Source organism: Ornithodoros turicata, chromosome 4 (assembly GCF_037126465.1).
Source record: "Ornithodoros turicata isolate Travis chromosome 4, ASM3712646v1, whole genome shotgun sequence".
Classification (NCBI taxonomy): domain Eukaryota; kingdom Metazoa; phylum Arthropoda; class Arachnida; order Ixodida; family Argasidae; genus Ornithodoros; species Ornithodoros turicata.
The window spans coordinates 48,865,501-48,880,529 of record NC_088204.1 but is presented as its reverse complement, the minus strand read 5'-3'; the positions used below and the strand labels follow the sequence as shown (position 1 = coordinate 48,880,529).

At 46.1% G+C, this 15,029-nt stretch overlaps 2 long non-coding RNA genes across 2 annotated transcripts in view; one reads left to right on the top strand and one right to left on the bottom strand.

The window, feature by feature from the left end:
• LOC135393128 (uncharacterized) overlaps positions 1-15,029 on the bottom strand; it is a 53,644-nt gene that overhangs the window by 29,688 nt on the left and 8,927 nt on the right. The window lies entirely within an intron of this gene.
• LOC135393127 (uncharacterized) lies at positions 4,714-5,075 on the top strand. The gene is made up of 3 exons (XR_010422470.1): positions 4,714-4,780; positions 4,854-4,994; positions 5,054-5,075. It is a non-coding gene; the product is annotated as an uncharacterized LOC135393127 (long non-coding RNA).

Genomic DNA, 15,029 nt, shown 5'->3' with positions numbered 1-15,029 from the left:
AAGAGTGGTTGATGTGTCCCTTCAGATGACGCGCTCTTGGAACTAGCTGGGGAGGTGTGTTAGCTTAGCTCATTTGGTAGAGCCCTTTGCCGGCAATCCAGAAGATGTGGGTTCGAGTCCTACAGCTGGCTAACCTTTTCAGTGACTTCCATCTTTCATCGTTAATTTCTTAGGCATTTGTGACTTTTTATGTATTTGTCCTTTCTATGTTGTTCCAGCCTCCGAACGTCAGTTCTCTCATGCTCAACAGTTGCCGCTTGCGTCGATCCCGTCGTATGATTGTGTGTATGAGTGAGAAAAATGTAAGAGTGAAAGGGGGATGAGTGAGAAAGAGTGGTTGATGTGTCCCTTCAGATGACGCGCTCTTGGAACTAGCTGGGGAGGTGTGTTAGCTTAGCTCATTTGGTAGAGCCCTTTGCCGGCAATCCAGAAGATGTGGGTTCGAGTCCTACAGCTGGCTAACCTTTTCAGTGACTTCCATCTTTCATCGTTAATTTCTTAGGCATTTGTGGCTTTTTATGTATTTGTCCTTTCTATGTTGTTCCAGCCTCCGAACGTCAGTTCTCTCATGCTCAACAGTTGCCGCTTGCGTCGATCCCGTCGTATGATTGTGTGTATGAGTGAGAAAAATGTAAGAGTGAAAGGGGGATGAGTGAGAAAGAGTGGTTGATGTGTCCCTTCAGATGACGCGCTCTTGGAACTAGCTGGGGAGGTGTGTTAGCTTAGCTCATTTGGTAGAGCCCTGGGCCGGCAATCCAGAAGATGTGGGTTCGAGTCCTACAGCTGGCTAACCTTTTCAGTGACTTCCATCTTTCATCGTTAATTTCTTAGGCATTTGTGACTTTTTATGTATTTGTCCTTTCTATGTTGTTCCAGCCTCCGAACGTCAGTTCTCTCATGCTCAACAGTTGCCGCTTGCGTCGATCCCGTCGTATGATTGTGTGTATGAGTGAGAAAAATGTAAGAGTGAAAGGGGGATGAGTGAGAAAGAGTGGTTGATGTGTCCCTTCAGATGACGCGCTCTTGGAACTAGCTGGGGAGGTGTGTTAGCTTAGCTCATTTGGTAGAGCCCTGGGCCGGCAATCCAGAAGATGTGGGTTCGAGTCCTACAGCTGGCTAACCTTTTCAGTGACTTCCATCTTTCATCGTTAATTTCTTAGCCATTTGTGACTTTTTATGTATTTGTCCTTTCTATGTTGTTCCAGCCTCCGAACGTCAGTTCTCTCATGCTCAACAGTTGCCGCTTGCGTCGATCCCGTCGTATGATTGTGTGTATGAGTGAGAAAAATGTAAGAGTGAAAGGGGGATGAGTGAGAAAGAGTGGTTGATGTGTCCCTTCAGATGACGCGCTCTTGGAACTCGCTGGGGAGGTGTGTTAGCTTAGCTCATTTGGTAGAGCCCTTTGCCGGCAATCCAGAAGATGTGGGTTCGAGTCCTACAGCTGGCTAACCTTTTCATTGACTTCCATCTTTCATCGTTAATTTCTTAGGCATTTGTGACTTTTTATGTATTTGTCCTTTCTATGTTGTTCCAGCCTCCGAACGTCAGTTCTCTCATGCTCAACAGTTGCCGCTTGCGTCGATCCCGTCGTATGATTGTGTGTATGAGTGAGAAAAATGTAAGAGTGAAAGGGGGATGAGTGAGAAAGAGTGGTTGATGTGTCCCTTCAGATGACGCGCTCTTGGAACTAGCTGGGGAGGTGTGTTAGCTTAGCTCATTTGGTAGAGCCCTGGGCCGGCAATCCAGAAGATGTGGGTTCGAGTCCTACAGCTGGCTAACCTTTTCAGTGACTTCCATCTTTCATCGTTAATTTCTTAGGCATTTGTGGCTTTTTATGTATTTGTCCTTTCTATGTTGTTCCAGCCTCCGAACGTCAGTTCTCTCATGCTCAACAGTTGCCGCTTGCGTCGATCCCGTCGTATGATTGTGTGTATGAGTGAGAAAAATGTAAGAGTGAAAGGGGGATGAGTGAGAAAGAGTGGTTGATGTGTCCCTTCAGATGACGCGCTCTTGGAAGTCGCTGCGGAGGTGTGTTAGCTTAGCTCAATTGGTAGAGCTCTGGGCCGGCAATCCAGAAGATGTGGGTTCGAGTCCTACAGCTGGCTAACCTTTTCAGTGACTTCCATCTTTCATCAGTCGGCTACCATTTCTGTAGTGGGAATAAATGATACCTGAAAAAACCCATCTTCTATTTGTCTCCTTGCAAACAAATATTTGAGGCCGATATGTTTGGACCTTTGGTGTTGGACGGGTTTTCGGAGAGCTTGATTGCGGATTGATTATCTCAAAATAGTGCTGTCGCATCTTCGCATAGATAGTCAAATCCCAGCTCACATAAAAACATCCTAAACCACTTCCCCTCCTTCATGGCTTCGCACAGAGCCACATACTCAGCTTCACAGGTCGATAAAGTGACTATTCTTTGTGTCGTGGATTTCCAGGAGATTGCCGCTCCCGACATTATGAATACGAATCCGCTCTGAGATTTTCTACATGCCGTATTTGAGTTCCAACTAGCATCCGAATAACCATGAAGCCGGTCGTTGTTTGCTTTGTACTGTAGGCAAGGACTCTTAATTATTTGTAAGTATATATCAACACTCGCTTTGCCATTTTCCAATGTTGGATGGTGTAGGACGAGTTGAACTGACTGCGGTAGTTGACCGCAAATGCTATGTCTGGTCTTGTGACCTGCACAAGATACTTAAGGCTTCCAATGATGCTTTGGTAGGGAACGTCCGGCCTCTCGTCCAACTTTTCTTGTTTATTGACGGTATCTTCCTGGTGGGTTTCCATGGGCATCTTAATAGGCCTGCATTCATCCATGTGATACCGATGCAGTATCTCGTCGATATATTCCTTCTGGCTGATACTAATTGTCTTCTCGTCTCGGTTTCGTGGACCTCGATGCCGTTTACAGCACTTTGTCGCTGTTAGCGAGAAGTAATGAGAAGGAATTCTCCGCCGTATCTGTACGTATTCGTTTTGTTTTGTTCTCAGTTTGGGTCGCCGCCATACCTACGAAAGCTTCGATCTCTTCAGCTGCGTCGTCCTTATGCTTGAGAAAACGAACAAATATTTTCCGGCTCTGGTCGTCGACGATAGTAATAAAAAATCTGCTCCCACCTATCGAAGCTTCATGAAAAGGACCGCAAATATCCATGTGTACAAGTTCCAGAGTTTCGTCTCGCCGCCCTCCTACGTTCGGGAATGAGCCGCGCGGTTGTTTTCCGTGGAGGCAATTGATGCAGTGAATGATATCTCCAGCCAAGTTTGGGGGTCCTCTAAAAGTACTCAGGCGTTGCATCTCAGTCAACGTTGAGTAGTTGACGTGCTCCATACGCTTGTGCCACAAATTCTTCGGGTCTTCTCTTAATGCGCGGTCATGTTCTGGGTCTGGTGGGATGACCTTGGCGTACAGCTTGTAAATGCCGTATCTGTCTTAAGCGCTGAAAACAAGCTCCTCTTCGCAATAGACTTTGCACAGGCCGTCACAGAAAGAGAACAGTGAACCCATGTTGTGCCAGTTTAGATGCGGAGATAAGGTTATCAGCAATCCCTGGTACATGAAGTACGTTCCTCGCCGGCAATGAGTTCCAATCGTGACTTGGATTTTAACGTCGCCGACTCCCAGTGCTTCTAGTAGTCGTCCGTCTGCGAGTGTCACTTTTCTCTGCTCGCTCTTGTAATTCCAAAGCACGTCCAGAGATTCTGTCATGTGACTATACTTGCTCCAGAGTCGACCGTCCAACAGTCGTTGGGTTCATTATTTTCGCAGGTACCGAAAGTATATTCGCTGCGTGAGCCTTGTGCTGGGCCTTCTTCACTGGTCAAGTTCGCTATCCTCGCAGTCTGGTTTGGCCTGTCCCCTCTACTGTTCACGAACGGTGATGGGGTTCCTCTCTTTAGATTCCGCTCTCGTGGTCCCAACAAAAGGCAGCCTCTTGCAAAATGGCCTGGTTTACCGCAGTCGTAACAAAGCAGTTTTACGATCACTCGTGTTCCTCTGTTCATGACTCGCGTGTTGTGCGCGGCTTCTTCAGTGGTATCCCTCCGCTGTCGTAGCTCTTCCTGTACTATGGCGTACTTTACTCTCCCTGTTGTCAAATCGGATGCCCTGCAAGCATCAAAACTCTTGGCCACGTTATAGTAAGCCTTCGGGAGCCCTGAATCGCTAATGATGCTACTTCGGCGTTATCAATCTTCTCACACAATACACGGAGTTGCTCGGCCAAATATTCGATGCGCTGCATATACTCAGTAGCACACTCTAGATCCGACACCCGATACGTACCGCATAAAAGAGGACCCGCACCTGGGCCAGGCGGTACACATGAGGTGCAGTCCTCAACCAGCAGGTACAGTCCGCGACCACTGCGAAATTCAAACGGTACAAGGGCTCCGAGACCCATCCGTACCGGCTAGGTACCTTTTAAGCGCGATCTATAGCAGCTGTACCTCTTGTGTACCGCGTGTTTCCGGCGCATGAGTACGAACGCCTTCTCACGATATCCATGCGCTGCAAAAATATTTCGTGTGATTCCGAATACCAGTCTATAAATTCCCTTATGCAGCAGTGCCGTAATGGATCAGCACTATCATTCTGTCAAAGAAGTGCAATAACTAGAACCCATGACTGTGAGGGATCGCATGTTTGGGAAGAATTCGTTTCTTGCAACCGCTGCAAATCAGTTTGTTTTGAAACGTCGGGGAGCGAGGACGAGTCTGCTCGGTCTTCCAAGAAATTCGTTCGACGCGTTCAAGATTGAAGTCATTTAAGGTGCGTATTATATCTCTGAAGTAATTATTCGTCTTCACGACGCATTTTCGTTCATCTTCGCTCTGATTCCCAGTGGTCCTGATCACCGGCAGGCTGGACACAACGACTGAGGGACGGAGACAACGAAGTTTGTGCTTCATGCACGAACGTTGATGCGTGAATTAGAGGAGCCGAGAGTGCATTTTACACCTGGATTACACAAGCAAGGAAGCATGTTTTTCAGGCAAGCTATTTCGGTTGTTTGATTTTTTTTTACATTGTATTTTCTCCTAGGTTACGTCAAGCGATGTCGTAAATGAGTGAGTCAATCGTCTACTGTGGTTGGTGTTACGTTCTGCGGAAGAAACGGAAGTTGGGGAAGAACAGCTATCCAAAGGTGTGAAAGAGATAAAGAAGCGTGACCACAGAGCAGCTGCAGTGGTGAAGGAGAGACGCAGTGGTCATCGTTCATCCATACACGTTGTGCCCCGTGTGTTCGGCGTTTGTGCATCAATGCACGCTCGCGATGGACAAGCATCAACCCTGAAATGGATATAATTTTCGAATAAAGGTATTTGTTTGTTATATTTATCGTGCAGCGTAGCTTCCTGGGGCTGTTAATATATCGTGGAGGAGGGGAACCACCCCGACGGGTAGGCCTAAATCGCTGCGCGCTATCCGTTACATGTACCGCATGTGAGGGCGCATGTACCTCTTAATTTTAAGAGGTACATTTTTTAAAAAATGTACCTCTTGGCCAAGCGGTACTTAACCGTTACATATGCGTTACCTGATTTAGAGTGCAGTTTCCTGATTTTTCCACTTGGCGTTGTTAAGTTTGCTCTTCAACGTCAACGTCCGTTTCAGGACTCGTCCTATGTTCACTTCCTCGAGCTTTTGCAAGACTCCTCTTGCAGTCGTCTGGTTTATCACGTAGCTGGTCTGATTCATTCCAAGTGACTGGACAATGACATTCATGGCTTCTGCGTCGCTTTTGTACCATTCTTGAATGACTTCAGACGTAGAGATTCGTGGAGGAGATGTCGAGGAGGTTGTTGGTTGTTGAGGAGGACAGTGCTGGGTTGTTGAGGCGCAGTGGAAGCGTGCTGGGCCCATAACCATTGATTGCAGAGTCTCCGGAGCCAAGACGGAATCGAGGAACGACTGCCCGTGTTGAACGATCAGCACGAAGGGCCTCGTGAACGTTACTTCACGAGTCCTTTATTTTCGTCAATACAGCCAAGCAGAAGAGAACAAAGTGACGATGAGTAAAACTGTGAATACCCCTTATTCATAAGTGCTGCCATCTCGTGCCGGCGGCTGGCGGCGGCGCCATGTTTGAGTATTCGGGCGGTCGTGCTATATGCGATTTCCTGTAACTGGACCAGCTGGAGAGTCGGGAAACTTGCGATTCGACCTTTTTAGGATGGCAAGCGAGCTCACGAACCTAACGTTATACTAACGTTTCTTTCGGACAACTTCGTTGTTGTCTTCTACAGCGGGTAAACAGCATCGGATAAGCACGCTCGGCGTAGCTGCAACTTCGTGACTGAATCTCACGTCGAATTGCGCACTTTTGGACTCTGTCGCTTTTATACATGTGGATACTCAACTACTTGCCCGAAGTTACAGCAGTGTTTTGATGCGGCGTGTTACGCAGTTACGTAGCGGATCCCTATATGGGTGTTTGTGCAGCGCATGGAGTGGCGATGCATGATCTTACTACAGAACTCTCTGCTTAGTTGCTGGTCCTGTTCAGTAATTGAACAAAAAAGCATTTGAGCACCTGTGACTAGACACATTTTTGTGTACCTTCAGTAAAATATGGGATGTACTTTGATACTCGCACATGTAGCTGTTTGGTACCAGAAACCCAACAGAAAGTGAACGAATACATACTTTTTCAGACGGAAGTTATGTGGGGCTGACTGTTCACACAAAGAAAGAGGAAGAGCCCTTTCTTGGTGACACAGAAAACCAGACTTTCTCTGATGATTTGATGATTTCATAGCATGTGATGCCGTTTTGTTTATGATCAAAAAGGCAACGGCACACCAGAAGGAGCACATTGGTTTTGCTCTGAAATCTGCTGTGTCGTACTTGGTTATCCGCTTGGTCAGCTCCTTTTTAAAAGCAATTACAGAAACAATGTTCCAAACGGAGATGCACCACTAAGAGAGACAGTGCACAAAGCTCTATTATTACGGGACTTACGAGATTACGAGATTATTTTACGGGATTTTGTTATATAAATATTGCCTTTTTTTTTGTCTGAACGATGTCTATCTTCATCTAACCCTTTTCAAGGGTCAGTTTCATTTACAGCCACCTAGCAAGGGCTTGGAATACGGACCACAAGAAATGTAGTCAGTATGGTTTTCACACGGCATGGACGTGAAAGTAATTTGCTTGTACGTTATCAGGTCACGAGTTTTGAAGTACTTTCCAGAAAACAAGCGAACATGTAGCTACAACTGGTACAAACATATGTATCACGTAGGTCTGGTCGAACACTTTATACTTTATGAACTGAATTATGTCCTGAAAGCGCACTTCACGCAGTCCCGATGATTGAACACTCGCTCCAAACTACTGGCAATCACAAGCGTATCCAGGTCTTCAGAAAGAAATCACAGAACAACTAGACACAAACCTTCTGCCGTCACTCACCGCCCTGCTAACCCTAAACACCGTCGAACCATAGCCTCCTATATACTGATTATGTCTGCCCACTGAGTGCGAAACACACGCGGAGGGACCGTTCGTTTTGGAGCCGCCAGTTTCCCAGGATCGTGATGGTCATACCGATGTGTGTGCTCCCTGGAGAACGGCGCTTGCTGTTACGATGTAATGCGTGAGCGCTTTGTCGTCTGCTACTCTGCGTTGAAATGTGCGCCATTGTCTCGCGCCTGAAAACCGTTGTTTTTAGGTAACCGCGCAAGAATGTCTAAAGGTACTCTCATTAACGATGAAAGATGAAAGTCACTGAGCAATTTGAGGCCTTGTATGTATTTGTCCTTCTATGCTGTTCCAGCCTCAGAACATCAGTTCTCTCACGTAGTCTCATTGGATACGGGTTTCTGATACATGGCATTGCCTGCCACACGTTCAATTATGTCTGTAACCTCCCGTGCTATTCTCATTACATTTGTGTGCTTCTCCCAGTCCTAGAGACACCCGAAAACGTTTGGGATGGCCGGTGACCACTCGTGACAAAGCAGACGTAACGGGGACACGGCTTGCACAAACAAACCTTTGTTTTAAAGTAAAGTGTGCTACGACAACAGGTGAACATGAAATTGATATGATGGATTTAAGGACGTGGGAGATGGGGTGGGATGGGGATAACTACAGAACGATCTCTAGGACGATTGTAATACAATGACTAGGGGTTTCAACTTAAGCGCGTACAACAAGAAAACGGCCAATCAACCAACGTTCCTTCCAACTCAACTAAAGTATTCGACAACAACAACAATAATTAAAATCGAGCTTGAATTCGGGAAATTGGGAAAGAATGCGGGTTTTGCTTGAACTCGCTTATTTCTGGTGTGCCCAAATTAAGGCGTGTATTTGTTTGTCCGTTTGCGTAGAGTCCTACCGCCATCTCGCCTCCCTCGTATATAATCTTAATCAACCTTCGCTTCCATATGCAGATGACGGACCTTTTTCGGGTGTGCCTCACATCTAATCTCTCTCTATCTCTCTTTCTCTCTCAGCCGTTTGCTTTTGGCGCAGAGTTTCGCGTGAGGGACAGTCGTCTCTGCGCAATGCACAGCACGCACTGTAAAAGCTTACAAGCACTGTGCCGTGAGGCTACGCCCTGTCCGTTCCGCGGATTAACGCGCACGGACGTGGAATAACGCGCCAATGCACTTGAGACATGAGCAATTGTCACGATGGATACTGCCACAAAGTAGGCGAAGGGCACAGCTACTGTCACACGTCCGGTCGTTGGAAGCAATGTCATAGTCGCAGAAGTTTCCTTCGCTCTGGCTGTGCTGACAGCCCAGACAGGGTGCGTACGGGTGACCGTGGGTGAAACACCCAAGTCATGGTTTTCCCAGCATCCCACATATATACTTACATGTCTGTACAAGCCACAAAAATAAACAGTTGGAAGGGAGAGTTGGAAAAGTTCCATGAAGCAATATAAAAAGACGAGAAAAAAAAGCCAGAACGCAACTGCGTTGGCGGTCTGTTTCAGAGTTCACATAGCTTCAGCCACCTTGGTGGAAAGCCGTAGAGAATTCTCCACACCCGAATGTCCAGTAAGCTGCAATTTCTGATGCGTGATTGCCGTATTATCATACACGAGGAGCGAAATAATTTAATGGCTTTGACACGCTACAGCTGAGTGGTAGTCCAAAACCTCGAAACGTTTATGTCAAACCTGGCCTACACGCTTAATAGGGAACTGCAAATACGCTTGAAAGCACAGCACAGCTGTGGCGGCCCAGAAAGGCCTCTAAACCACCCTTGCGCGGCTGCCGTTCCGCTGTGGAAGCGATGCGCAAAGCGTAAAGTTGACCAGGTTGGCGACGGAGGGAACTGGGAGAGTGCGATCAATGGCAACGACTGAGTTACCGACGAAGTTGTCGCAGCTCTGCTTTATGAAGGGGCCCGTGTATCCTGAGAAACTGGCGCCCCCACGTAGTGCGGTGGACGGCCGTTTCGCGCTCAGCGGGCAGGCATGATCAGTATATAGGAGGCTATGGTCGAACGAAAACAATACCAACCAGCCTCGTGATTGGCTTTCGAGACCGGCTGCTCAGGCTGCAGAGCAACAGGGCAGCACAGCAACCAAAAATTCGAATACGAGAGCAGGAGGGAATTTCTGCAGCTCGGCAGCGCTGCTGCTCTCGCCCAGTGCTATGGGACCGCTCGTGTCGCTGCAGCTCTGCTGCTCCGCTGCTGTTGCTCTGCTGCTGGTGCTCAAATCGAGGCTACGGGACCCCGCCTTAGCTGTTGCGTTTCAACCTTGCTGCTGCTGTCAGAAGCAGCATGGAAGAGGGCAGGGAACAACAGGGGAGAATTATCGTTTCTTTCCTCAGCTTATGGCATTGCTTGACGGGGTACTTAAGGGCATGTCACACCGTAAAACAAAACACCGAACAACGACAAGACATCGACGAGACAGGCGCCGAGGACGCTGTCGGTGTTTCGCGTTTTGTCGACGAGAATGTCACATTGGCGAGACAGCGCCACCAACGTCATAGCAAGACACATGTTGTGGCAGTCTGACATACTTTCTCGGCAAAAACATCAACAAAACATGTTGCAAGACGTGTTTTTGCTGTTTTGGCGGGTGACCGAATTTTCGTCGGCAAACCTGATGCGAATTTGCAAATTTCTGGCAATTTGGATGTGCGTTGACATCGACACTGAAACACGTTTTTCATCTGAACGCATGAAAAGTTACTTTGTCCCGCCATTTGCTAGTTTGTTGCAATGGAATGGACATACATACTATGCGCATATACCTATACCATTTTATTCTAAAGAACTGCAAATTTTTGCAGTTCAAGATTGTCTTTTGAACCTCAATAATAAACCACATGTAAAATGGGTGTTTTTTTCAGGTCTTTGCAAAAGCAAATAATTATAAATAATGCAGAGACAACCAACTAGTGCCAATTGTTTTTACTTTGACGTTGGCCTGATAAGTACAACAATTTGATCGGTATGTCATTTTTACCAACAGCTTCTGCCGTCAAGGTGAAATGGACGAACTTAAGGCCGCCGGTCCAACGAGAAGTGCGAAGGCAGGCGCGCGACGGCGATGCCGGTCATGTGCGCCTTTCAGGAGAGTCTTTTGGTGTGACAGGAAACCGAAACAGGAACATAAGACAAGACGTCTACGAAAGACACTGGCGTTTCGTGCTGTCGTTTGTCGGTGTCTTTGTAAAGAGCAATGTGACATGGCGACGGGTGCGACAAAAACACTTGTTTTTGTTGAGTGTCTTGTCTTTGTCGCGGCGGTGTGACTGCCCCTTTAGCGCGACCGCCAACTTTATCATTGCAGTATGGAAATGTTTTTTGTATTGAAATTGGGGGTAACATGTGCTTTCTGCTTCGGCAAGAAGAAAAAAACACGTAGCGTTAACTCTGCACATTTCGGAGTTCACTTCAGAAAATGCTGTATCTCGCGACTAACAATCGATCAAAGTGCTTGCAAGTCATGGCAAAAGTTTGTCGATGACAAACACCGGTGACGTCGCAAAGTAGATTTTAAACTTGTATCTTGTGACATGTTACATGAAACATCCGGTATATCCGCAAATGTGTTGTACGTCAATTCGTGATCGGCGAACGCGACAATTTGTTTCGGTTATAAAACTGCATTTCTTTCTATCTGTGTCTTTTTCAAAATGACCCAAAGGAAATTTATGTAAAATTGAGCATACGTGAACAGAGAAGTGCACTCACTGCGACGATACCAACACTTTATGGTAAAAATTGCCGAAAATTCGCATGCCCGGAAAACACTGGGTACGTGCACTTGCAGGCGATGATTTCGACGTGCTGCTCCGCTGCATAAAAGAGCGCCGACGCTTTGCAACGCCCTGCACGTACAGTGTCCATGACTCTATTGTATCCATTTCATCTTTAAGCTGCAGCTTTCAAGTAGAAGTAAAGCTGTTGTATTTCTGCGTGTCTCAAGGAAAACCTTATTTTTGTATGTAAGGATACCACACGAATACGAGAGACCATCACGGAACCGGCAACCATGAGGTACAGTGTCATACATAGAACACAACAACCTTATGCGCAATTATATCATACTCTGTCACGTGAAGCGATCAAGCGCAAATCCTCGGCGTTGCGCTGGTGGCCGCACAGTCAACGAACAATGTCCTTCGACAGTCCGTAACACCACCAAAAATCCTTGTTGGGCATTTCAAACGCGTCTTCATGCTTATGATAAACGTGGCGTCGGCGGCGCAGCAGTAAAAGCGGCAATAATAGTGGGCGTCATCTTTCTAACGCAACCTCAAAGTTCTCCACAATCTATCCTTGAAATTTTCCCGGTAAAGAAAATGGCGCGAACGTCATTCTGACGTCACGGAACTTCAGCAAAAATACGCATTTTCTGTTTCCTTGAACTCTGGTTTCATATAGGCAAACACGCCATCACGTGGGCCAAGGAAACGATCCAACGTCTGTCTTTTCCTGTATCTCCAGAACTGTTTACATTGTCGAAATCTGCAGAGGTACTATCCTCCCGAGCACCCAAACGGTCATTTTGTACGTTACGAAAATATTTCAAAAGACGTGCGTCTTGGTAACCTTGACCTGAGGTTTGATTGACAGCAGGCATGCTCACGTGGGCCACGGAAAGCATCCAATGGTTGTCTTCTTTCCTACCTGTTGAACTTTTTTCTGGTTTCAAGATGCGACGAGTCTAGCACACCGTTCACTAATACACAATGGCACTATTTTAATATCCGGCGACTTCAACCTTCCTGATTACCATTGGAAAGGGCGAATTCGTCTCAATGCAATTCGTCAGTGTATCGAGCTTTTGACGATATCTTTTCAGACTATTGTTATAAGCAACATGTTTTATTTCCAACCCGTGGTCATAATACAGATTTGTTGGTGTGTAACCAAAGTGAAGTCATTTCTGATGCTTCGATTGAACCCAGTATTTCTGATCGTCCCTGTAAATGTCGATTTAAAGGTTCCTTATAATGACAGAAATGTTCAATGGGCAGGCGAGAAGTTTTTATGCGTGGTAAGGCGGATTTTTCAGCAATTAATACATGGCTTGTAGCATAACTTTTCAGCGTTCGAATTCCTGAGCGGTTTGGTACGAGTTGACGATTTGTGGAGCGAACTTAAAGACATGATAGCTATGTTTGTTGTTATGTGCCGTCAGTCAACATTAAGCAATTAAGTACATGTGACAAGTATTTTAAAATAAAATATCAAACAAAGAGATTCACTTGGTGCAAACAACACAGTGCTGAACAAAAGTTAACGGAACACGCTCATTCCTTCCTTAGAGTGACACGCTAGCAGCGCTTACGGACTTACAGATGTGGGCCTAGGTAACCTAGTCACCTGTTCGCAAGTCCCTACGGTACCATTCGCTGCTAAAGTATCACTCTGAGGAAGGAATACGCGTTTTCAGTGAACTTTTGTCCAGCACTGTACGTTGGTGAACTATGAAAAAATCAAGAGCCTGTCTAGACGTCTTTGTCATGCCATCCGAGGGGAAATACGGGCTTCTTTTCGAAAACTTGCTAGGTCGGAACATGATTAGAAAGAACTGGGGGACTAAAGTCTACCAAACAAGGTATGCACGGGTATTACTGTTGATAATTCTGAAAACCGCTTTATAACGGATGACGTTGCAAAATGTTTTATCCTGAATGGCTATTTTAAATCAGTGTTTTGTAGTTGTAGTGCCTCAAAATACTCTGTGTTTGACACGACAGTACAGTATCACATGCATAGTACCAATTAAATCGTACAGCTAACCCATATCCGGTTTCGGTTTTTGCGTGACGTCACCACTGTTCCCGACGTTACTGTTGTTCCCGAGTCACCATTCTGCAAGACGACACAATAACAATCGGCGCGTCCAAAGCCACCGCCATGGGCGGTGTGGTGCCATGAAATGTTTTCTCTGACCGTGACGACGGCTTGTATTACACCAGTTTACTTGCGGGACGAATGACCCTTTGTAGCAGATCCGTTGCCTGTGTGGACGAACAATTCATCCCCTGTCGTAGCGGCCCTTTGTTGAGGCGCAAAGTAAGATTTTAGGTGAGACTTGACCTAGCTGGAAGTGGCAATTTGGTTTAATCAGGTATGTTATTCCGAACTTTGTAGCGTGTGACATTTGTTATGCAGGTGGTGGTGCTGTAACTCCGACAGGCGCACCTGACAAATGTTTATGCTGCGTAGCCAAATATGTGACGAGAGCGTGATCGGCACTTAATAACACCTACTTGTCTCTTCAAAAGACATTAGAACTGCACCGAGCATTGAACGCACGTTGCGTTTTCTTTCTTGTTCTCACAGTGCACTAAGTCCTACCTATGTTTCCTACCTCCACCTATGTCTCATTATCGCTCAACAACAGCGTGATACACGCAGTAACCAGTCACTGTTAATAAAAAGCAGGAACGCGATGCGTATTGAAAGTACGGGAGCCAGGAACGGCGACGCATAAAGCGCAACACACAGCTCGCTGAGAGGAGCCGAGCAGACGGCAGGTAGCGCAATGACCGGAAGAGAACGCTCGTGAAGTAACGATTGTTCGAGGTGCGGCTTTCAGTCGCGGGCAAAAGATGTTAACTTTAAAATTGCACTAAAAATGCTCGGAACGAATATAAACGAAATATTCTGCATCTGGGGTACAGACTGTCCCTTTAAGCGATCATTTGATCTGGGCGAGTCCGGGCGGAGTGGAAGTTCGACAATGTTTAGCAATATAAAAATCGGGCGATAAAAAGTAGGTTGACTACAGACCTGTTTCCCTTGAAGTATCTGTGGGAAAATTATGGAACTATTTATTCTGATGTTACGTGGCATTTATAAGTCAATAACTTTCTTTCCCCGTCCAGCATGGCTTCCGTAAAAATTAAGGTGCTGCGCAGCCCATTTGTTTTTTTGTGATCTGACATCAAACTTTGTAATCAAATTTGCACAGACTGTTTTTCTCAGTTTGAGAAAAGCGTTTGATGCTGCTGATCACAATCTCTTGCTGGACAAAATATTTTTTTTTAATGAGGTTCGGCAATTCTCCTCTTGCTGAAAGATTTGACCGACAGAAAGCAATGCGTTGTAATGAACTGTGCTAGTTCACCCTCTACTGCCGTCACATATGGGGCCGTTTGTAATTCCTATTAATGACCTCGCGAATACTGTTAATTCGACTGTGAAACTATTTGCAGACGACTGAGTAATTTATAGGGCTATTGAAAGAGCAGGTGACTAAAAGTCTTCAAAACGATTTGATGAAAATTGTAACGTGGTATAAAAAGTGGAACATGGCATCGAGCAATACTAAATGTAAGTGCTTTGTTTTTCTTCAAATAGATATGTTGTTCATTAAAAGTAAAATAACATGATTCTCGAAACTGTAGATGACTACCATTACCTGTGCGTCACATTAAATGAAAACCTTTTGCGGGATAAATATGTTAATAAAATTGTAAAGGAGGCGAACAGATACATTTTGCAAAGTTCTTTGATGGTGCCACCTATTCATGAATTATTCAACCGGGGGAACGCAAAGCAAGTCAATCACCGGCGC